At 47.8% G+C, this 25,098-nt stretch overlaps 1 protein-coding gene across 4 annotated transcripts in view; it reads right to left on the minus strand.

Moving 5' to 3' along the window:
- CEP70 (centrosomal protein 70) overlaps window positions 1–25,098 on the minus strand; it is a 2,129,610-nt gene that overhangs the window by 1,944,688 nt on the left and 159,824 nt on the right. The window lies entirely within an intron of this gene.

The following is a 25,098-nucleotide window of genomic DNA, read 5'->3' on the forward strand; positions in this document are numbered from 1 at the left end:
ATAATTTTTTAAAACAGAAACTTAAGAACTGCAAATGTTGAACAAAACTGCAGAGAAACCTGTGTAAAATACTGTAAGTTAATAAAATTATAGGTTATGTACTTACCATAACATAGCATCAGTGTTGTCCATTTACATTCATCATCACTACTGGGTTACGGATCTGATCCTCGGATCAGACTCAGTCGCATTTTTCACAAACTTGGGTCCCAGTCTTGAACTCCTCCCCTCTACCCACAATGCTCTACACTTAACCCAGCTTCCTCAGATCGAGTTAGCTGGTAAATCATCTTATGTGATAAAAAAAACCTAATAAACAGAAGAAAACAAAGGAAACCAGAGGCTCAAAAAAGGAAAAATTAGAAGTTATGTACTCACCATAACATTCCATCTGAGTAGGTGACTTCATTTGGATGCAAACTGTGGGTATCGGATCTGAGCCGGCATTTCAAAAAGCTTAGGCTCCGAGCTCCTAGCTCCTCCCTCTACCCATAATCCCCTGCCAAGCCCTAACTGACCTCAGATTGAGTTTGCCTATATAATACTAGAATAAAAAGTATCTAAATAGATGCATAAACTCTTGTTGTATAAAGGTCAGGGGGATGGAGGGGGGGGATGGTTGCATCCACATGAAGTCACCTACTCAGATGGAACGTTATGGTGAGTACAAAACTTCTAAATCTGAAGTAGGCAGACTTCATTTGTCTGCAACCTGTGGGACAGAGTCCCCAGCTACCTAAATCTTGGGCGGCCGTCATGGAAGGATGTTCCGGAGCACCGCTGATCCAAAGGATGCTCTTCCCCTGGAAACAACATCCACCTTATAATGAGAAATGAAGGTATGAGACGAGGCCCAAGTGGCTGCCGCGCAGATATCATCCAATGGCACTCGGGACTTAAACGCGGCTGACGTGGAAACAGCCCTAGTAGAGTGAGCAGTAACCCTTTGAGGAGCAGGCCTACCTGAAGTGTCATAAGCCTGCAGAATACAATTAGCAATCCATCTCGACAGTGTGACTTTGGAAACTGCTTTGCCCATAGCAAATTTAGCAAAGGAGACGAACAGTTGATCTGATTGTCTATGACCAGCCGTTCTGTGAATGTAAAAGCGCAATTGTCTATGAACATCTAAAGAATGCAGCTTATATTCTCCTTTGTTTTTATAATTGGGGAAAAACACAGGTAAATTGATTGATTGATTAATAGATTCCGAAGAAACTTTTGGAAGAAAAGATGGATTGGTCCTGAGGCACACCCTATCGGGGAAAAAAGGAGAGGTAAGGCGGTTTGATGCATAGAGCCTGAAGTTCCGACACTCTTCTGGCTGATGTGATGGCTACCAAGAAAGCAGTCTTCCAGGAAAGGTACTTTAGATCTTCAGAAGCAGCAGGCTCAAAAGGGAGAGCAGTAAGGGCCTGTAGAACTAAGGATAGGTCCCAAGGTGGTATAGCTTCTTTGACCGGAGGCCTCAACAGAAAAACTCCTTTAAGAAAGGTCTTGCAAATTTTCGCAGTCATGAGGGGAGCTGACTCATGACCCATATGACAATGGGAAATCGCTGCCATCTGTACCTTTACCGTGGAAGAACTAGCCCCTTGATGAAAGAGGTCTGTTAAGAAGTCCAGTACCGCAGACATAGGTGCTGAAAAAGGATCTATACTCTTCTGGACTGCCCAAATAGAAAACCTTTTCCATTTGCTCCGATAAACCTTCCTAGTGGAAGGTTTATGAGCCACCACTAAAATGGCCTTGACAGGTGACGAGATACCTAATCAAGGATGGAACTGGAGCAGCCAGGCTGCCAATTTCAGGGTGTGTAGATTTGGGACCGGGAGTCCTAGAGGATGGGAGATGAAATCCGGAATTGGATCTAGAATCCAGGGCGGATTCACTTTGTGAGACCATACATAAGGGAACGAGGGCTGACGAGGCCAGAACGGGGCAATTAGAATCATTCTGCTCCCCAAACTGTTGGCTTTCTGCAATAGCCTCTGCATCAGAGGTAGTGGAGGATAGGCATAAAGGAGACCGGGAGGCCAAGCATGCACCAGAGCGTCTCGGGATTCCCAGGTGGGGGAAGTAGAGCGAAGAAACTGTCGCATTTGGCGTTTGAGTGAGAAGCAAAAAGATCACAACAGGGTTGCCCCCAGACGGCAAAAATCTTCTTCGCTACCAGAGGATTGAGAGACCACTCGTGCGGGGAAAGAATAGTGCGACTGAGCTTGTCCGCAAGGATGTTGGATTTTCCCGGAATGTGCATTGCTACAAGAAAGCGTTTGGTGGAAATTGCCCATTCCCAGACTCTCATGACCTCTCAACAAAGGGGGTAGGACCTGGTTCCTCCCTGCTTGTTGATGTACCAGACTACTGACATGTTGTCTGTCTGGATTGCAATAGTCCCCGTAGGAAGAAGGCTGTGAAGTGCTTGCAACGCTAGGAGCACCGCCCTCATCTCCAGGACATTTATATGCAACGAGGTCTCTGAGGTGTTCCACGTGCCTTGGACAATCTTGCCCGCAGAATGCCCCCCCCCACCCGAGGCGAGAAGCGGCAGTAGTCACCGTGGCTCGGGGGAATGCTGCACAAAAGGGTCTCCCTGCTAGAGGCTCCGGAGACTGGAGCCACCAAAAAAGGGAGTCCTTGCATGCCTTGCTGACCGCTATTGGGCTGTTGAGAGAGGAGTATAGCGGGGACCACTGGACCTGTAGGGTCCATTGAAGAACCCGCATGTGTAAGCGAGCATGAAGAAGAAGTGGAATAGCTGCTGCCATTGATCCCAGAGCCCTCAGGACCGAAGCCGCCGTCGGACACGGTTGTAGGACTGCTGTGATATGACACTTCAGGCTGGACAGCCTGTCTGGTGTGAGGAAGGCCCGCAATGATCTTGTGTCCAACCTTCCTCCTATGAAATCTATAAGTTGTGTGGGGTGCAGTAAAGATTTTTCCCAGTTTATGGTGATGCCCAGCCTTGGGGCTATAAGAAGGAAATAGTCCCTGGCTGAGCACAGTAGATGCCTTGATGATGCCATCAGGAGCCAGTCGTCCAGGTATGGAAAGACCTGTAATCCCTGGAGTCTCAGGTGGGCCGCTACTACTGCTAGTACCTTGGTGAACACCCTGGGAGCAGAGGTGAGACCAAAGGGGAGGACCCTGAACTGGTAGTGGCTGGCTCCCAGCCGGAAGCAAAGGAACCTCCTGGACCGTCTGTCCATCTGAATGTGATCGTACGCGTCCTTGAGGTAGATAGAGCACATCCAATCGTTCTCCAGCAAGAGGGGGAGTATAGATTGTAGGGTGACCATCCGGAACTTTTGCTTGGTTACTGACAGGTTCAATAGGGAAAGGTCTAAGATCGGTCTTAAGTCCCCCGTTTTCTTTGGCACCAAGAAGAACCTGGAGTAAAACCCTGATCCGGTCTGATCTCGGGGGACGCGCTGGATGGCTTTTTTTTCTAGCAGCTGCTCGATTTCGACAGCTGCTGCCTCCCTTTGATCGGGTGGTACATCGGGGAGGCTGCGGGATCTGGGGATCTTGCTCAGGGGAATGGTATAACCTCTGGATATCACACGAAGCACCCAACGGTCTGATGTGATTGACTCCCAAGAAGTCAGGTGCCTCGAAAAACGCCCCCCGACTGTCTCCAGAGACGGACAGCCGGGCAACCCTTCAGGGATGTTGCATGGGTCTGTCAGAGAAAGGTTCTCTGGACCCAAAGTTTCTAGGAGCCCCTCTGCCTCTAGGACGGCGACCTCCCTGTCCTCCTCTGCCATGGAAGGACTAGTTATCCGGAGCAGGTTGGGACTGCTGCGACCTCCGAAACCACATCTTCTTCTGTCCCTTTTGGTTCTTCGAGAAGGACCTCTGGGGAGCTGAGAAGTGGACTCCGACGGCAGACAGCGTCTTCCCGTCCTTCTCGCTCTGGACTAAAGTTTCGCAAACAGTTTTGCCAAACAAGGCAGAACCATCAAAGGGGGCATTCGTGAAATTCGCCTTGAAGGGCTCTGCGAAATCACAGTGGCGGAGCCAGGCCTGACGCTTCATGACTAGGCCCGCTCCGCTAGCTCTAGCGGCTCCCTCGGTAGCGTGAGAAAGTAGCCGCATAGACATATTGGAAACCGCTCTAAGAGTGGCCATACGGGTTGAGTACACTTGTTTGTCCTCACCCGACATGGACTCTGGGGGAGATGCAGCGTACTCTTTAATCAGGTCCCGCTGCATCCTGATAACATGTGCCATGTAGTTCAGCGCTCTCAAAGAGAAGGTTGCTGAACTAAAAACTCGCTTCCCAATGCGATCCATCGAGCGGGACTCCTTGCCCGGAGGATGCATAGAGGGACTCTCCTGTGCTAACTCCCTCTTCGTGGCTGCAGCCATCATCATGGCATCTACCGCGGGGCCCTTGCTCCAGTGAGTGCAGTCCACCGGGGGGCTCAGGATACGGTCTGGACGCTTGGGTATAGGCTCAACGGTGTCTGGATCCTTCCATGCTCTGGTGGATATAAGGTCCACCAGAGGATTGGCAGGAGGGGACACCCAAGAGGTAGATGGGCCCGCCTCGAATGCCTCCAAGAACACAGACTCGTCTGAGAAGGCCTTGGGGGCAGACCACCCCCCTGATCCTTAACATTTCCATAATATCTCCAAAGGAGATGTCTTCCGTGGGTGAACTTGGGGAGCCCACCCCTTCATCCAAGTCTGTGTCTTCGGTAATGGACTCTGGGGAGTCCATGTGCCTCCTTTTGCACTTACGCTTCCGAGGCACTTCCTCGGGGGGACTGTCCGAGGAGTCCTCTTCAGCAGCTAGATGTTCCAAGGGAACTACTTGGGACATCGAGGCAGGCTGTCCCTGGGACCGGCTGATGGGAGCCTGGCCCAACTGCAAGGGAGTGCGGGGTGGAGCCGTGGCAGGGACCGGGGGTCCGGTAGTCCTCAACAGCACCCTTTCCACTACGTCGAAGGCCGAGGGGGGGCCAGCTTCTCTAAGCCCCGAGAGCCGACCCCCACTCGGATCCGACGCACGGACCGGAGTCGGAGCCGAAACCGCCGGATCCGAGACCGTGCGCCCGACTTAGACGGAGCCGAAGACACACCAGCTCCCTCGGATCCGAGGCTCGGCCCTCGGCTCCGAGAGGTTGGGTCCAAAGTACCCGAAGCACTCAAGGGATGGGTCGGATCCGAGGTGCGCCGACCTATCGGATCCGACCCACCCCCGGATCCAACTCTGCCCGGCACCGACAGCTCCGAACCCAGGGTGTGGGTCGGAGAAGAAGCCAAGGGGGCGAAAAAAGGGTCAAGCCCTCCCGGATGGGGGGGGCTAAGAGCACTCCCATTTGCATTTGGGCCTGGATGAAACGCCTCATCATCCGGTCCATGTCTGCTTTGCTCATGGAAAAGGTGGATCTAGATGAGGCCACCGAAGCGGACCTAGAGAGCCGCCTCGGGGACCTCACAGAAGGGCTAGCCTCCTCCTCCTCCTCGTGCCCAGAAGAGAACCGAGGGGAGCGGAGCCGAGGAGGAGGAGATCTAGAAGACACAGGGGAGGCCCGCTTAGACGGAGGAGCCGAACTTGAGGTCTCGGCTCTCCGTTTGTGGTGCCTCTCCTTGTGTCTCTCCTTCTTCTCTTTCTCCCTTGAAGTCTCCCTCTCCTCCAGCTTTTTTGAGGGAGGTTGAGTCCCAGCCGGGGGAGGGGAGACCACAGAACCCACTGAAGGCTGCTGGCTAGTAGGGGCAGAGGCCGGAGCCGCATCTGGAGGGAGAAGTCCCGCCAGAACAAGCTTCGACCTCCGCTCCCTTAAAGCTCGGGGGTTGAACCCTGCACAAATGGTACAACCAGATGACATGTGTTCAACCCCAAGATGACGAGTGTGGCCATCCGCTGGGGACAGCTTATGGCCACACTCGGTACACTTAGAAAAGACTGCCTTATGGGCTTCTGACATGTTAAGCCCTAACAGGCCTAAAACACACAGTACACACAAACACACAAACTACGCAAAACCCAAAGAAAAATTAAAAAGATAGAGAGAGGAAAGCCTAACACGTACACTCTAACTAACTGAGTTATTAAAGTTTTCAAAAATTTTTAGTCAAAAATCTTATCTGTAACCAGGAGCTCGAGGAGTCCGTTGCAACTTGAAAAGTGGCAAATGAAATCTGAGGTCAGTTAGGGCTTGGCAGGGGATTATGGGTAGAGGGAGGAGCTAGGAGCTCGGAGCCTAAGCTTTTTGAAATGCCGGCTCGGATCCGATACCCACAGGTTGCAGACAAATGAAGTCTGCCTACTTCAGATATGATGTTCCTGTAAACTCCATAGATCCTCTAGGAAGTCGATGGCTGGGAGGGAAGTTTAGGAAGAATGAAAATGGACAACACAGATGCCAAGTTATATTAAGTACATAACTTATAAATCTGATGTTGTTAAAATCTGATGTTGTCCTTTTCATTCTTACTCACTATTGTGTCAGAGTCCCCAGCTACGTAACTCTTAGGTGGGCTCAAGGAAGGATATGCTGGAGCACTGCCGAACCAAAAGAAGCCCTGCGTCTGGAGACAATGTCCAACTTGTAAAGTGTTGGTATGAGCTTTTGACAAAGTGGCTGCTGCATAGACATCATCAATTGAGGCTCTAGAGGAGAAAGCAGCTGATGCAACCATGGACCTAGTAGAATGAGCTTTGGGAGGGCAAGGCAACTTCGGAACATTTTTGGAATAAATCAGTGATATGCAGTCTGTAATCCATTTAACTAGCTTAACCTTAGACACTGTGAGGCCTAGCTAGTTGGGAGAAAAGGATACAAATAAGTGGTCGGATTTCCTGCATTGCTTTGTTCTGTGAAGATAAAAACGTATTTGCCTGTGAACATCAAGAAGATCTAACAAATATTCATCCTTATTGGCAAAAATTTAGGAAGAAAACTGGCAATTGCAAGGACTGGTTACTGTTAGACTCCACAGCTACTTCAGGCATAAAGGAGGGATTTGTATGAAGGGAAACTCTGTCTTTATGAAAAATAATATACGATGGTTTGGATGATACGGCCTGACTTTCAGAAATTCTTTTAGCTGATGTGATGTCCACCAAAAGACTGTTTTCCAATAAAGCTACTTCATTTTACAATCACTAGCTGGTTCAAAGGGCTTCTGAGTTAGGCCTTGGAGGATAAAAAGTTATGCCTAGCTGGTTCAAAGGGCTTCTGAGTTAGGCCTTGGAGGATAAAAAGAAGTTATGTCTTACCATAACGTTCCAGCTGTATTGTTCATCCTCATTCAGTCATTACACATGGGTATCGGTTCCGAGCTCGGAACCGAGCCGGCCATTTTCCAAGCTCGCGTCAGCTTCAAACTCTTGAGCTAAACTCTTACCCACAATCCCCCTTCTCCCTGTTACCTCAGATTGAGTTTGCAAGTCAAATAAGGTATGGCTACTTCTGGTCAAATAACCTAAGAGAACTGGATGGTGAGAGCCACTAGAAACCACAGGATGGGGAAGGAGGGAGGGTCGTAATGACTGAACGAGGATCAACAATACAGATGGAACCTTATGGTAAGACAACTTCTTTATCTGATATTGTTAATCCTCGTTCATTCCTTATGCATGGGACAGAGTCCCCAGCTACCTCTATTCCTTGGAGGCTCTCATGGAAGGACATTCCTGAGCACCATAAAACCGAAAGATGCTCTTCCCTGCAGGCCAAATCCAATTTGTAATGATTGATGAAGGTATGAGGCATAGCCCAAGTTGCAGCTGCACAGATGTCATGTAAAGAAGCTCTGGCATGGAAGGCAGCAGAAGTTGACACAAACCTTGTTGAATGAGCTTTCATGGTAGTAGACAACGAGATATTACGTTGTGTATAAATAAAGGTCACACAGTCCATCAACCATCTAGCTAATGTGACCTTAGCAACAGCAGATCCTAATCTAGGTCCAGACAAGGCCAAAAATAACTGGTCAGATTTACAAAAAGATTTAGTCCTGTTTAAGTAAAAACAGATTTGCCTGTGTATATCTAGGGTATGTAGGCAATACTCTCCTCTGTTTGAATGATTGGGAAAGAAAACTGGCAATTCAATGGCTTGATTAATGAAGATTTCAGAGATCACTTTAGGCAGAAATGACAGATTAGTTCTCAGAGACACTGTCTCTATGAAAAATCAATTATGGACTCTTGATACAAAGCTTGAAGCTCAGAAATGCGTCTGGCAGAAGTAATGGCATCCAAAAACAAGGTCGCAAGAAGAGGCTGGTTCAAAAGGTGACATTGTCAGAGCTTGTAGAACTAATGATAAATCCCATGGTTGAACAGGTTCTCTAAAAGGTGGCTTCAGAAGATTCACACCTTTTATGAAGGTCTTGCACAATTTATGGGACATAAGAGAGGAATCTTGGACACAGTCATGAAAATTAGAAATTGCAGCCAAATGAACTCTAATGGTAGGGGCTGATAGACCCGATTGAAACAGGTCGGCCAGATAGACTAGTATTATCAACACTGGTGCTGAAAAGGGGTCTACTTGTTTATCTTTCAGGAAACAGGTAAATCTTTTCCACTTGCTCAGATAAGTAATTCTAGTGGAAGACTTATGAGAAGCAATGAGAATATAACGTACTGGTAAAGAAAGATCATTCTGCCTGGCAATCAAGGGAATTGAAGTAGCCAAGCCGTGAGCTTCAGGCTGTTCAAGTTGGGATGAATCAGGTTCTGTGGATGTGAGATCAAAGGAAGGGGAACCAAATCTATCGAGGTCATTATGGTACAATGAGGATCACCTTGCTCTTCAACTGTCAGGCTTTCTTCAGAAACTGGGGAATGAGGGGAAAGGGTGGAAATGTGTAAAGAAGACCCAAGGGCCAATCGTGGACTAAAGCATCCCTGGGTGACTGTCCCGGAGGGGGAATCAAGGTGAAGTAGTTGCTGCATTTGTAGTTGGTCGGGGATGCAAAGAGGTCGCAGCAAGGACGGCCCCAGAGGTGGAAGATCTCCGCCACTATCAAGGGATTCAGGGACCACTCGTGAGATTGAAGAATGCACCTGCTGAGTCTGTCTGCTATCACGTTGGAACTCCCGAGAATGTGCATTGCTAGAAGAAAACAGTTGGTAGCCATTGCCCATTGCCATATCCTCATGGCATCTCGACAAAGGGGGTAAAGATTTGGTTCCACCTTGCTTGTTGATGTACCAGACCACTGCCATGTTGTCTGATTGAATCGCAATTGTCCCAGACAGCAGCAGAGGTTGGAATGCTTGCAACGCCAGAAGCACCGCCCCCAGCTCTAGAACATTTATATGCAGATGGGCCTCCAGTTCGGACCAAGTGCCTTGGACTGTCTGTCCCTGACATGCTTTCCCCCTGTTTCCCTTGCTGTCAAAGATGATTCAGAAAGCGCAATTCTTGGGAAGCAGAAGGATTCTGATTGCTCCACACTGGCATCAGGGAGGTGTCCGTGGTCACTGCGACCTTGGGTTGCTGGGGGGAGAAGGGGCGAGACCATTGTGAGAGATTGTGTCATCCACCAATTTAAATCCTGTTTGCACCTGTGGGTTACTTGAATCATGGCTGAAAGAGGATGTTGAAAAGGATACCACTGGGTGAGCAGTAGCCATTGTAGAAGCCTCATGTGAAACCTGGCCAGGGGAACAATGGTGATGAAGGCTGCCATGGAACCCAACAGCTGTAGAACCGAGTGAGCCTTGGATTTTTCCTTTGAAAGGATTGGAATTAGTTGTTGCTTTATCCTTAGAATTCTGTGCTCTGGAATAGCAGCTCTGCAGTTTTTTTTGTGTCGAAGATAACCCCTATGAATTCTGTCGACTGAGATGGGGTGAGATTGGATTTTTGCTAGTTTATGGTTATGCCTAGCCTTTGAGCAGCGAGGAGAGAGTATGCCAGGGCTTTTTCCAGTAGATATCTGGTGGGGGCGGAAATGAGCCAGTTGTCTAGGTATGGAAAGACCTGGAATCCTTGAAGTCGCAAGTGAGCTGTGACAACTGCCATGCACTTTGTGAACACTCTTGGGGCTGTAGAGTCTGAAGGGCAGTACTCTGAACTAGTAGTGACTGGCTCCCACACAGAGGTGCAGAAATCTTCTTGATGGCCTGTCCACCTTTATGTGGTAGTACGCATCTTGAAGATCTATAGAGCACATCCAATCATCTTTTTCCAAAAGCGGGAGGACAGACTGCATTGTGACCATCTGGAATTTTTGTACTCTCACAAACTTGTTCAATACACTGAGATCCAAAATTGGTCTCCAGCCCCCAGTTTTCTTTGGCACTAAAAATAGTCTTGAGTAGAATCCGGATCCCATCTGGTCTGGAGGGACTATCTGGATGACTCTTTTACTTAGCAGCTTTTCTATCTCTAGTGCTGTACTGGGTGGAACGTCAAGAAGATTTTTTGAAGGGACCGGATAAAGATCGAAGAGGATATGATAACCTCTGGTTATAATTCTTTGTACCCAAGAATCGGTGGTGATGGTTAGCCAGGCAGTAGGGTACAAGGAGAAATGTCCCCCAACCACCTCCAGAGAAAAGGAGTTGGACCGCTCTTCAGGAGCGCTGGTAGGATTGACCAGGGAAAGAATCTCTGGAACCCTGGTTACGCGGACCCTCTCTGCCCCGAAAGGAGCATCTTCCCTGTGAGTTTCCCCCTCTGCCTCTGGGGGAGAACTCAACCTGTGTGTCACGGAAAAGACCCTGATATTTCTTGAACAATATCTTCCCACTCTTTTGGTTTCGGAAGAAAGCACGTTGAGGGGAAGAATAATGGACACCTACGGCAGAAAGGGTCTTACCGTCCTGTTCACATCTGCCCAGTGTGCTTTTAACTTTGGGCCCAAACAACAAGGAGGCCTCAATGTGGGAATTAAGAAAGGAAGACTTAAAGGGTTCCACGAAGTTGCACAAGTGCATCCAAACGTGTCTCAAGACCGCAGCTGAACCTGCTGCTCTAGCTGCTCCTTCTGATGCGTGAGATATCAATCGCATAGAGGTGTTAGATATAGATTCAGTGGTGGCCAGTTGACAGGCCACTTTGTCATGGACCTCATCAGACACGGCACCAGCCAAGGTTTCAGAGAGCTCAGAAACCAGATCCCTCTGAAGCCTGGTAAAATGTGCCATATAATTCAGGGACCTGATAGCAAAGGTGCGCTTCCCTATCCTGTCCAGGGCCCAGGACTCTTTGTTGGGCGGATGGACAGTCCGGCTTTCTTCTTCTGCCAGATCCTTTTTTGTTGTGGCCGCCACCACCAAAGCATCCACAGGAAGACCTTTGGACCAATGGGGATCCGAAGCAGGAGGGGACAAGATCTTATCTGGCCTCCAGGGAATAGCTTTGACGGTATCAGGAGCCTTCCAATCACGTTGCAGGATGAGCCGGACAAGTTCATCGGCAGGTGGAGTAACCCAGGAGGTAGGGGACCAGACGCGAAAGGCCTGCAAGAACACAGATTCCTCAGAGGTCGGATTAGAGGACTGCCAGTCACATCTCTGTTTCAGGATTTCGAGGATATCACCAAAGGATACCTCAGAGGGTGAACAAGGGGATCCTTCCCCCTCATCGAAATCTGTGTCTTCGGTGAGGGACTCCTCTGTGGAGTCCATGTGCTTACTCTTACACAAACTTTTCCGGTGGACCTCGTCAGCAGGAGAAGCTGGAGAAGACAGCGGAAAAGGGGATTCCTGAGGGAATATGTCCTGTGGTCTCTGCACCCTGTGTCCGCTAGGTGCGACTTGTGAAACCAGTGTACCAGAGGAGGCCGGAGGTATAGACAGTGCGGAATTGCCAGCAGCAGCGAAAGCCTTCTCCATCAGCTGGAAGGCTGGTCCACCTGAAGAGGAGTCCATGTCTAGGACAGGGGTCACCCTTCCCCTAAGTGGCTCAGCCTGCTGACCCGGAGTCCCTGGATGGCTGTGGAGCAGCAAACTATGCGTGTCACAACTGACATCCTGGGTCGTAGAAAAACTTCAAAGGCAATGAAGGAGGAGAATAAGAAGGGGTCTTTGGAGATGGGTGATCACCTCTCAAGAAAGGATAGTTTCTGAGGGGTGGGATACCTCTGGCCAAGAGTACCTGGTCCACAAGACACAACACATCAGGTTCGGAAAGGCTTCTAGTGGACCTCACGGAGACTGAGGGAGAAACAGGCCTGTCCACAGAAGAGGCAGACTCTGTGCCCATCTCATCTGACCGCATCAAGGACAATGGTGCCGAGAGAGACTGGACTACTGCTGTCTGCACCGAAGTAGTCATCGGTGCCGAGGTCATGGTCTGCACCGACGCAGGGATCGGTGCCAAAGTGGTTGTTTATGCCAAAGCTGGAACTGACAAAACTGGAGTAAGCAATAAAGGCGTCGGTTCCGAGGAAGATCTCGGAACCGACGTGGTCAAGGTCTGCGCTGACTGAACAGTCAGTGCCTATACAGTGGTAATGGTCTGAAGCGAGGAGCTGATCGGTGCTGATATATAGAAGGCTGCAGGAGAAGATGGGGCCTAAATCACTAATGGAGTCGAAGGTCTAGGCACCGAAAGCACTGGAGCTGACAGAGAGCTCCAGAGCCAAAACTTTAGCCTTTTTAGGTTTTGGTTGGCGGGAGTCCCCAGCCGGGGACAAACAAGAAGTTATGTACTCACCATAACATTCAATGTATGTAGTCCATCTCGCCTCACATTCTTACCCATGGGTTCGGAGCCGAAAATCGGCTCCAACTCGGACGATTTTACTAGCTCGAAGTCTTTCATTGGCTGGGCTAAGCGGGTATCCCATGGTGCACTGCTCCATATCCCCAGACCTAGTTTGCTGCGAACCTCATTTATACTCCATGCACACATCACATCCAGGTAAAGAATAAGCTAAGCAAGGGAACTCTGCAGATGACAACCTAACCTTCAAATCCTCCAGGAAGGGGGAAGGTGGGAGGGCAAGTAAGAATGTGAGGCAAGATGGACTACATACATCAAACGTTATGGTAAGTACATAACTTCTTGATGTTATGTAGTCCTACCTCACCTATATTCTTACCCATGGGACAGCGTCCCTAGCACCTACATCCTGGATGGCTCATAGGAAAATACTCCTGAGAACTGTGGAGCCAAAGGAAGACCTGCCCCTGGAGACCACGTCCAATTTGTAATGAGAAACAAATGTGTGAGAAGCCCAAGTAGCTGCAGCACATATATCATCCATTGACAATCTGGCTTGATAGGCTGTGGATGTGGAAACAGCCAGAGTAGAGGGAGCCTTGACCAGAAATGGCAGATCTTTACCTCCTGCTTGATAGATGAGAGAGATACAACTAGATATCCATCTAGACACTGTGACCTTGGATACCGGGGAACCCATTCGGGTTTCTGAAAAAGAAACAAAAAGTTGGTCCGACTTCCGGATATCTTTAGTTTGGTGTAGACAGAAGTGTAATTGTCTATGTACATCCAACTGGTGAAATCTAAATTCTGGCTTGTTAGGCAACTCAATGGACTGATTTAGGTTAGACACGGAAGCCACTTTAGGCAGGAACAAGGGATTTGGTCTGAGAGAGACCATGTCTTTATGGAAGATTAAATATGGAGGTTTGATAGAGAGGGCTTGAATTTCTGAAACTCGCCTTGCTGAAGTGATTGCTGTTAAGAAGGCTATTTTCCAGGTCAAGAATTTCAATTCGCAGGTAGCTGCAGGCTCAAAAGGTGGTAAAGTAAGGGCTTGTAGAACAAAATTGAGATCCCAGGGCATGATAGGTTCGGACAACGGGTGACAGAGCAAGAGAGTACCTTTCAGGAACATCTTGCAGAGTCTATGTGCCATGAGACTAGGCTCATTCGCTACGTGGAAATTAGAGATCGCCGCCAGTTGAACTTTGATGGTGGCTGATGCGGAACCCTGATGGAAAAGCATAGACAAAAACTCCAGAACTGAAGCTATTGGAGCTGTGTAAGGATCAATGCCTCTGGAAAGTGCCCAGATAGAAAACCTTTTCCACTTACTATAATAAATTTTCCTGGTGGATGGTTTATGATAGGATGATAATATATGAACCCCTTCCGGGGAGAAATTATGAAGTCTGACTAATGATGGAAGTGGAGTAGCCAGGCTGTCAACCGGAGGGTCATCAGGGAGGGGTGGAACTGTCCCGACATGTGTGTCAGTAAATCTGGTTGAGGGTCCAGAGTCCAAGGAGTGTCCACACTGAATTGCTGAAGAAAGGGGAACCAAACTTGGCGAGGCCAGTGTGGAGCAATCAGAATCATTCTGCTTCCCAAGGATTGCGCTTTCTGAATCACCTTTGACAGCAAGAGAAACGGAGGGAAAGCATAAAGCAGACCGGAGGGCCAATCATGAACCAGATCGTCCCTGGGTGACTCCCCCTGTGGGGGGATCAGTGTGAAGTAGTTGCTGCATTTCGCATTGAGGGGGCTGGCAAAAAGGTCGCAGCAAGGCTGACCCCATCTGCTGAAGATTCGCTCTGCAACCAGGCGATTCAGGGACCACTCGTAAGGCATCAGGATAGCTCTGCTTAGTCTATCCGCAATCACGTTGGACTTTCCCAGAATGTGCGTTGCCACCAGAAACCGTTGGGAAGTTACTGCCCAATGCCACACTCACATGGCCTCTCTGCCCAGAGGGCAAGACCTGGTTCCCCCTTTCTTGTTTAGATACCACACTACTGACATGTTGTCTGAGTGTATTGCAATCGTCCCTAGAGGAAGAACACTCTGAAGTGCCTGCAATGCAAGAAGGACTGCTCTCATCTCTAGGACGTTTATATGCAGATGTATCTCGTGTTCTTGCCACGTGCCTTGGACTGTCCTGCCAAGATAATGCCCCCCCACCCCATCTGGGAGGCGTCCGTTGTCACCGTGGCAACCGGGATGGGTGGAACGAAGGGCTTTCCCCCGTCCAAATTGTTGGTGCACAGCAGTTTTAGACATTTTCTCAGGGGGCTCTGATGAAGCTGACGGAGCCGGAGATCTCTTCTTTGACTTGCCAGATTTTGACTTACCACTGGAAGCCGAATCCATAGCCTCTTCAAAAGAGGATTTCAATCGTCCCTTTAAGATTAGCTTATTCTTTCTCTCTTGGAAAACTCTAGGACTGAATGCGTGGCAAAAACTGCAGGATTCCTGCAAATGGATGGCACCCAAACAATAAACACAAATCGAATGCCCATCTGTAATGGACATTTTATACCCACATTTAGAGCACTTCTTAAAACCCGAAGATTTGTGCTCCTTGATATCCCTAGACATTTTAATTACAATGCCCACAGCACAAAACCAAGTCTGAAGAAAAAAACACACAGGCGTCTACTACCAAGAGGCAGGAACGACGCTAACAGTAGCCAACACTAAACAGTGATCAACACACAAAACCAACTACAAGCTCTTAACAAGGGATTGAACAAAGCACACAAGGAGGAAGGAGAGTCCAGACCTCTAACTTAAATGGTCAAGACCGTTCTGACACAAAAGGCAAAATGAGGAGAACTAGGCCCTCTAACTGAAAAGTACAGTTTTGTACCTACCATAAATGTAGATGTCCGATAGGAATGCATCTGCAGTCCTTACAAATGGGTTGTCCTGTCGTCAGGCAGCCCTTCGGTCGGCCGGATTCCAAAGTCTGGGTCTGGCCTCGGCTGGTGTCGCACTTCACCCGACGTCATTGCGGCAGTTATTCGGGTATAAAGGCATCAGCCGACGCCATTTTCCTCAGTGTTTCTTGCCCCAGATGCCAGGAGCCCTCTAAGAAGGCTAAATTTGGATAAATGCAAATGGTTCCAAATAGTACAGAGCAAACAAAAAATAAGCATGTATGTACATATATACAAACAAATACACCATAATAGATTCCCCCAGCTAGCTACAAGATGGGCAAATACCCTAGGAGTACCACAGAGGGAAGGAGGGTGGGTAATCCTGACTGCAGATGCATTCCTATCGGACATCTACATTTATGGTAGGTACAAAACTGTACTATGTCCTTCAAGGATGCATCTGCAGTCCTTACAAATGGGTAGAATACCATAGCCCAACTGGGGGAGGAGGAGAAATTAGTTTATGGTGTAGTTAAGATCCCTTGCAAAACAGCAGTGGCAAAACCTGCTCGGGATCTGGAGTATAAAGGTAAATTATAATGCTTGGCAAATGTATGCACGGAGCTCCAAGTAGCAGCCTCTAAAATGTCTTTGGTAGCCACTCTTCGTAAGAAAGCTGTGGTAGTGGCTGTAGCCCTTGTAGAGTGAGGCTTGATGTTTTCTGGAGTTTTCTTCCCATGGTAGGAGTAACAAAATCTAATGCAATTTCCTATCCATTTAGAGATTGTCTGTTTTGAAATTGCTTTTCCTTCCATTCCTGTCGATATGCTACCAGTAGCTGGTCAGTCTTTCTATTGCTCTTGGTCCTGTCCAGGTAGTAACGTAATTGCCTATGTACATCCAAGGTATGCAACAGTCTTTCTCCCCTGTTCTGTGGGTTGGGGAAGAATGTAGTTAGGTGGATAGCTTGATTTAAAGATACTCTGGAGACCACCTTTGGCATAAAAGTAGGATTAGTTCTCATGGATACTCTATCTTGATGGAAGATCAGGAAGGGTTGTACTGCCATTAATGCCTGTAGCTCAGATACCCTTCTTGCTGAAGTGATTGCAAGCAGGAAAGCAGTTTTCCATGATAAGTACTGTAATTCTGCTGTTGCTGCTGGCTCGAAAGGAGGGAGTGTCAACTTTTCTAACACGAAGTTCAAGTCCCATGCTGGCAATGGTGGCTTCCTAGGTGGTTTTACATTTTTAATTCCTCTCAGAAACTGCCTGAGCAGAGGATGTGAGAAGAGTGGAGGATCCAAGTTGTATTCTGCTGAGATAGCGGATGCATGAATCGTAATGGAAGAATAGGACAGGCCGTTGTGGAAGAGCTCTGCCAAGTATTCCAGGATGTTAGCTATGTTTACCAGTGACACATTCTCTCCTTTTGCAGTACTCCAAATGAGATATCTTTTCCATTTTGCTGAATAATTTTTTCTTGTTGAGGGTCTGCGAGCCTCCAAGATAATGTCTTTAACCCTTTGGGATAAATTTGGGTTATTTGGTCTTATGCAATGTTCTAGGCAGTCAGCTGCAGTGTTTTCAGGTTTGGATGCAGGGTGTTGTAGTTGTTCTGTGTTAACAGTAAGGGAACTAGAGGTAGAGTCCATATTTGTTCCTGAGACATGCTCCTCAGTAATGGGTAACAATGCTGCCTTGGCCAGTTTGGAGCTATCAGGATGATCCTTGGACGGTCCTCTTTGATTTTCAATAGCACCTTGTGCATCAAAGGAAGTGGTGGGAATGCATATGCTGTCAGGTTTTTCCAACTGAAAGATAGGGAGTCCACTTTCCAAGCATGTGGGTGGTACGTCCTTGTGCAGAATTTCTGCAGTTGATGATTGCGTGGGGATGCAAATAAGTCTATTTCTGGTAGCCCCCACTGTCTTGTAATGGTTTTGAAGATGTCCGGATGCAGCATCCATTCGTGGGCATCCGTGGCAGTTCTGCTTAGTATGTCTGCTAGAATGTTTTCTTTTCCTGGCACAAAAATTGCTTGTAACTGGATGTTGAAACTCAGGGCCACATTCCAGAGGTCCACTGCCATCTGGCATAGAGGGTACGAATGTGTGCCTCCCTGCTTGTTGATGTACCACATAACTGTGGTGTTGTCTGTCCTTATCAACAGTGGACCTTGTTGAAGAAATGGTCTGAATGTCTGAATTGACAGTTATACTGCCAGCATTTCCTTTTGATTTATGTGTAGGTGCAGCTGGTCTTGAGAGTCCATAAGCCTTGTATGCACTTGTCCAGCATGTGCGCCTCCCAACCGAGGTCCGAGGCGTCCGTTGTGATTGTCTGGCTTGGTTGAGTGCTGTGGAAGGGCAGTCCTTTGTTTGATTGACAGGCCTGAGCCCACCATTGGAATTCTTGTTTCAGGCATGGGATTATTGGAATTTGGGTTTCTAGGCTGTGCTTGAGCTGAGACCATAAATTCCTTAGGTACCACTGTAACTTTCTCATATGCAGTCTGGCATGTGGAACCAATATTATGCAGGATGCCATGTAACCCAAGGCTTGCAGGAATTTTCTTGCTGTTAGCTGGTTCTGCTTTGTCAATGCCAAGAAGTAGAGAGGGAGTTGCTCCTGTTTTTCTACTGTTAGGAATGCCATTTGTCTTGATGTGTCCAGTTCTGCACCCAAAAAGGTTATCCTTTGGGATGGTATCAGTCTTGACTTTTTTATATTGACTGTGTATCCCAGGGCTTGCAGTAGATAAATGACCCTTTTCAAGTCTTCTGTTAGTTTGTTTTTGTTGTCCGCTTGTAACAGGCAGTCGTCCAGGTAAGGGTAAATTTGAATTCCTGAAGCCTGCAATGAGCAATTACTGATGCCAGGCATTTCGTGAATACTCTGGGCGCAGTAGATAAGCCAAAGGGCAATGCTGAGAATTGATAATGCTCTGATCCTGCAAGAAATCTGAGGTGTCTTCTGCAATTTGGTCGTATGGGGACGTGCAGGTATGCCTCCTTGAGATCTAGAGTTACCAGCCAAGACTCCTTGCCCAGCATGGGAAGAAGCTGCTGTAGGGTCAGCATTTTGAATTTTGGGACAATGAGGAATGTGTTTAAAGCGGACAGGTCGAGAATAGGTCTCCATTGGTTTTCTTTTCTTGGTACCAGGAAGAGTCTGGAGTAAAATCCCTGTCCTTGCTCCATAGGTGGTACCTTTTCTACAGCTCTCATGCTTAGTAAGTGAGTTATTTGTTTTAGAGCTTCTGCCTTCTGATTTGGAGGTAGGTTTGGCATTCCTCTCTTCCTTGGTAGAGTATGGAAGTGAAACCTGTAACCTTGGTCTATTGTCTGCAAAATTCACTTGTCTCCTGTGATGTAATGCCAGTTTATTGAAAATAAGGCTAGTTTCCCGCCTAAGGGTGCTTCTAGTTGTTCTCTGGTAGGCGGTGCCAGAGCCAAGTCACTGTGATTGTCCTGTAGTAGTGGTGGTGATGGCTGCATCTGTGGCTGTACCTCGCTGGTTGTTAGCCTGCCACTGACGTCCCCTGTAGGCACCTCTGGATTGACCTCTGCCTCTTGAGCGCCTATTCCTGCCTCTCTGAACTCTGGAGGTGTCTGGAAAGGACCAATTTTTGGAGGGCCAATTCCTGCTAAACCTTGGAGGTTGGACCTGTAAGAAATCTTTCACTGTCTGGACAGATTTTGCCTTCTCTTCCATCTTCTTCAGCACCTGTTGTGCAGGAGAGCCAAACAAATTGATCTTGTCCATGGGAGCATCTAGTAGCTTTGATTTGACATGATCTGGTAAGGCCTGTTCTTTCAACCATGCATGTCTTCTGATCACTGTGCCAGTCATGGCTGATCTAAAGGAAGCTTCCAGTGAATCATAGCCGCATTTTAAGGAATGATTACTGACCTGCTTAATGTTATGTACCATTTCCTGAACAGATTTTTTGTCTAATGGTTCATCTGAGGACAGCTTTTAGTTAACTGGTCTAACATAAATTCTTGATACTGGATCATATGGAATTGACAGTTCAAGGCCCTAGCTGAAAGAGTAGCAGAAGTGTAAACTTTTTTACCCCATCTCTCCAAGGACCTGGATTCCCTTTCAGAGGGGAGGGGGTTTTTGGCAGAGGTAGCTGCTACAGCCTTAGGTCCCTGTGAGATAGTTTTGGGATCTGCAAAAGGAGCCTTATACAAATGATAATGTATGTCCGGGACCCTGTAGTACTTATCGGGCTTAGCAGGGGCCGGAGGAAGAGAATCAGGAGCAGTACAAGCATCATTAAAAGCATCATCCACAACAGTAAGTACTGGAGGAATGGCTAAAGGCCTATGCTGTGGCAAATGCAGGAAGGTTCTAAGCCTTTTCCTAGTGTCTGAAAAAACCTGGCCCTGCCATTGAAATTGTTCCCTCATAGCATGCAAGGTTTCCCCAAAAGGAAATTCCTCAGGCGGAGAGGCAGAAGGAATGGACTCTTCTGCATCAGAGTCCTCATAAGGAGAAAAGGGGGCCTCTGGAGGGTTAGAATTATCTGATTCATCAGAGGAGCCATCTGAAGAAACTGGCTCAGGGGGCTCTACTCTAGTCCTCTTCTCTGGAGGTGGGTGAGAGGCCCTGTCTGAATGTGGTTGGGATCCCCAGATCAAAGAAATGAGATCCTCTGCTAGACTAAGCATTTGTGAACTAGAACTGGGCCTGTGAGAGTGGGTCTTAGCAGGCACAGTTTTGGTAGTTTTTGCTGCTTTAGCCCTGGCAAAGGCCTTAATCGACATGGATGCAGGAGGCCTAGCAGCTCCACGTGCAGGGGTGGAAATATCCAAAGGGATAGTATCGGATAAATCCTGTGTACCTGCAAGAGCAGGTGGGATTTCAGTAGCAGATTCAGCCAAGCTGGATGAGGCCTCGGTAAGAGGCAAGCTTTCGGCCGAAGGAAGAACCGTGGACTCTGTTTCAGCCGAAAGCGAGACACTCGCGGTTGGCTTAACCGCGGTTTCGGCCGAAACCGCGGACCGCGAGTGTCGGTCCTTTTCCTTGCGTTTTTTAGAAATTTGCGCTGTCAGAGGATCCGACGGCATAATGTAAGCAAAATCTGAGCCGAAAAACTCTTCAGCAAATTCCGACCGACGTCTAAGCGTTCGTCGGTTGAAAGAAGCACAGGCTAGACAAGCTGCTACGTCGTGGTCTGGGCCTAAGCAAGGCAAACAGTAAGAGTGGAAATCTTTATGAGGTATTTGTTTCCCACAAGTTAAACAGTTATTCACTTTTTCTGACATCGGCTGAGGCAAGAAAGAGTCCCCAACGGGGTACTTAGCTTTTTAGAAGTCTTCGTAGTAGGAGTATTCGGTAGTAGTAATCTCTGGTTCTGACCGACCGGCACTTGCGAACAGCTTCTGCTTCGGGCGCCACGCGGCAAGAAAGACTGAGGAAAATGGCGTCGGCTGATGCCTTTATACCCAAATAACTGCTGCAATGACGTCGGGTGAAGTGCGACACCAGCCGAGGCCAGACCCAGACTTTGGAATCCGGCCGACCGAAGGGCTGCCTGACGACAGGACAACCCATTTGTAAGGACTGAAGATGCATCCTTGAAGGACATCGGGCCTAGCCCGAGAGAACAGCCAGAGGGATACCACACAACAATCACACAATCACCAAACTCGACAAAAATAGACAACTGTAGACAACTTAGACGAATAGCTATGAAAATAGCTTTTGATTTCAATCAAAACTTTCTTCAATACAAGAGAAAAGAGGGTACTTAACCACAGCCAAGCGAGACCACGTCCGAGCTACACGAGCGGAAAATGAGATCTGGGGATATGGAGCAGTGCACCATGGGATACCTGCTTAGCCTAGCCAATGAAAGACTTCGAGCTAGTAAAATCGGCCAAGTCGGAGCAGATATTCGGCTCCGAACCCAAGGGTAAGAATGTAGGCGAGATAGCACTACATAACATGGCAAAGATTTATCCTTAGTAGGCACATCCAAAGTTTTCTTATGGGCTCTAGGAGGGGTTGATGCCTCCGACCCAGAAATAGCCTCTGAAAAGGGAGATTTTAGAAGTTCCTTCAGTAACCGCTTTTTTTTTCCTTTCCAACAAGGTTCTATTAGAAAAGTTCTCACAAATAGTACAGGGTGGGTCAACAGACAAATGGGAAGCTCCCAAACAATACAGTGTGTGCAGCAGAAGTAGGCAGTTTGTGTCCACAATCAGAACACCGCTTAAACCCCGGACTACCTTTCTTATCTGCCATGACAACAAATTAATTAATAGAGAAGGTACCAGCAATGGTACAAGAGAGTACCCGAAGGTATGAGAGAAAAGGGAAAAGGATTACCAACTATGGTAAAGAGAGAATACCTCGCAGTAAAAGTGGTAAAGAAAAACCTGAAGAAATTATGAACGCTAGATGTGATAGGGTAACAGGGAGAGGGGGATTGTGGGTAAGAGTTTAGCTTGAGAGTTTGAAGCTGACACGAGTTTGGAAAATGGCCTGCTCGGTTCCGAGCTCGGAACGGATACCAATGCGTAAGGAATGAACGAGGATTAACAATATCAGATCAGTGAGATCCCATGGAGGAGAGGAGTCTTTAATCGTGAGTCTAAGTAGGAAAATTCCTTTCATGAAGACTTTACACAATCTAGACATGTACAGGGACCCCAAAGAATCTCCAGCGTGAAAATTAGATACATCTGTCAAGTTGAAGCTTAACTGTAGAAAAACTAGCCCCTTCCTCAAAGAGGAGAAAAAGAAGGATGGCTGAGATTGGAGCCAAGAAAGGATCAATGTTTTCCTTGGTACCCCAAATGTCAAATCTTTTCTATTTGCTTTTGCATACTTTTTTGGTAGAAGCTTTCTGAGAAGCCAAGACTATGTTTCAACAGGGGAAGAAAGCCTGGACCTTTTGACAATCACTGGAATTGAAGAAACCAAGCGGTCAATTTCAGGGTGGATAGATACTGATGTAGGGGTTCCAGTATCCATGGAGGATATTTTAGGTGACAGCAGAGGAAGGGGAACCATATCTAATGAGGTCAGTAGGGGGCAATGAGGATCACTGAACTCTTCAACCATTTTGCTTTCTGTAGAAACTTCACGGATCAGTGGTCACAGGGGATAAGTATAAAGGAGATTGGAGGGCACCCCCTCAAGGATTCCACTGGAGAAGGGAATCAGAGTGAAGTATCTGTTTGGAGGGAACGCAAAGAGGTCGCAGGTCAGGTAGCCCCAGCAGATGAAAATCAAATACGCTATTGACTGATTGATGGACCACTCATGAGGGATCAGAATGGACCTGCTGAGTTTGTCTACAAGAATGCTGGACTTCCCCAGTATGCGAGTTGCAACCAGAAATCAGTCTGAAGATATCGACGATTCATAGACCCTCATGGCCTCACTCCACAAAGGATATGAACAGGTTCCTCCTTGTTTGTTGATATAACAGACGACTGACATGTTTGCCACATGAACTGCAATAACCCCTAAAGGAAGAAAGTCCTGACAGGCTTCCAACATTAAGAGGACTGCTCTCATCTCCAGAACACTGATATGCAATCTGGCCTCGAGTCCATGTTCCTTGGACCATCTTTCCCTTGAAATGCCAACCACCCCAGTTGGGAAGCATCTGCGGTCACAGTGGCTGTGGGGGAAGGAAGCAAAAACAGCCTGCTGAGGAGCAGGTCATCCAAAAGAATCTACTACAGGAGGTGCTTCTTGTAAATCGGTGTCAATTTGATAGGAACAGATAAAGGCTGGTAAAGAATAGACCATTGAACAGCCAGGGTCCACTGGAGAACTCACATAAAAAACCTTGCTAATGGGACAAGACTGATGACAGCTGTCACAGACCCAAGAGCCTGAAGTATTAATTTCACCGGTGATGATGGTAGTTCTAGGATTGTTTGGTACTTGGTCTCTCAGTGTTTGAAGGCAACAATGACGCTACGTTGTGTCCAGGAGAATCCCACTGAATTCCAAAGTTTGTACTGGGGATGGATGTGATTTTGCCAGATTTATAGTGATGCCTAGGGAACTGGATATCCAAAACAAATAATCCCTGGCTTGAATAAGCTGATGCCTGGCTGAGGCACTTAGAAGACAGTCATTCAACTACAGAAGCACCCAGAATCCCTGCAGCCTGAGATGAGCTGCTGCTACTGCCACACATTTGGTAAACACCCTGGGGGCTGGGGTGAAATCAAAGGGCAAAACTCTGAATTAGTAGTGAATGGCTCCCAGCCGGAAGCACAGATGACTTCTGGAGATCCTATCTATCTTGATGTGGTAGTATGCATCCTGCAAGTATACATAGCACATCCAATCATCCTTCCACAACAGCGGTAGGATGGACGGAACTATGATCATCTGGAACTTTGACTTCTTTACATACAGATTTAGGTTGTTTAGATCCAGATTGGTCTCAGGTCCCTGGTTTTCTATGGCACCAAAAAGAAGCGAGAGTAAGTTCCAAACCCTCTGCCTGGTTGGGACTTCTTGGATGACTCTCTCTGCAGCAGTTTTTGGATTTCTCATACTGCATACTCCCTCTGATTGGGTGGAACGTCTGGGAGTCGTCTCTAGTTTTTCTGGAGGTGGAAAGGAAAAAGGAATATAACAGCTTCATGAAATTATGCTCAACACCCAGGCATTTTTGTTAGATTGGTCCAGGCATTTGGGTGTAGCAAAAAATGACACCTGACTGCCCCAGAGTTGAGCAGTCAGGCAGCACTTCAGGAGCACTGCTAGGGCTGGTCAGAGAAGGGTTCCCTGAAGCCCTGATTCTGCAGATCCTTCTGCCTCTAGGGCAGCGTCTCCCATTGAAATGTCCTCAGCCCCTGGAGGAAGAATCTCTGCTTTGATCCTGAAAAGACCCTTGAGATTTTTCGAACCAGGTTTTCTTACCTCCTTGATTTTTTTGAGAAAGTCCAATGAGGGGTAGAAACCTGATCCCCATGGCTGACAGGGTCTTTCCTTCCTTTTCACTATGGGTCAGAGTATCTTTGACTAATGGCCCAAACAAAGGAGAGCCATCAAAGGCAGCATTCACAAAAGATGCCTTGAAAGGTTCAGTGAAGTCACAAAGCCTCATCCAGGCATGAATTCTGATAGCAATACCTGAGACGGCTGCCCATGAGGTGCCCTCCACTAAATGAGAGAGGAGCCTTATAGAGGAATTAGAGAAGAAAGGCAAGCCAAATTGGGGAGATAATTTCTTGAAGTCCTCTACAAACATGGTCTCTCCTAGACAGTCAGAAAGTTCTTTAACCAGATCTGCCTGCAAGTGAGTGGTGTGCGCCAGATAATTTAACGCTCTCAGTGAGAAGGTAGCTGAGGCATAAACACACTTACCAAATCTGTCCATCACTCTGGATCTCCCTGTTCTGCGGATGTACAACTGAGCTTTGCTCAGCTAGCTCTTTTGGTAACTGCTGCCATATCCTTAGCATCATCAGGTATGCCCCAGTCCAATGTAGACAGTCCTTGGGGGGGGGGGTTGTTGGGATGTTTAGGGATTGGTTTGATGGTGTCTCGCTCCCTCCAGGTCTGACGGGAAAAACAGTG

Source organism: Protopterus annectens, chromosome 6.part0, assembly GCF_019279795.1.
Source record: "Protopterus annectens isolate FY-2018-M chromosome 6.part0, PAN1.0, whole genome shotgun sequence".
Taxonomy (NCBI): Eukaryota; Metazoa; Chordata; order Ceratodontiformes; family Protopteridae; genus Protopterus; species Protopterus annectens.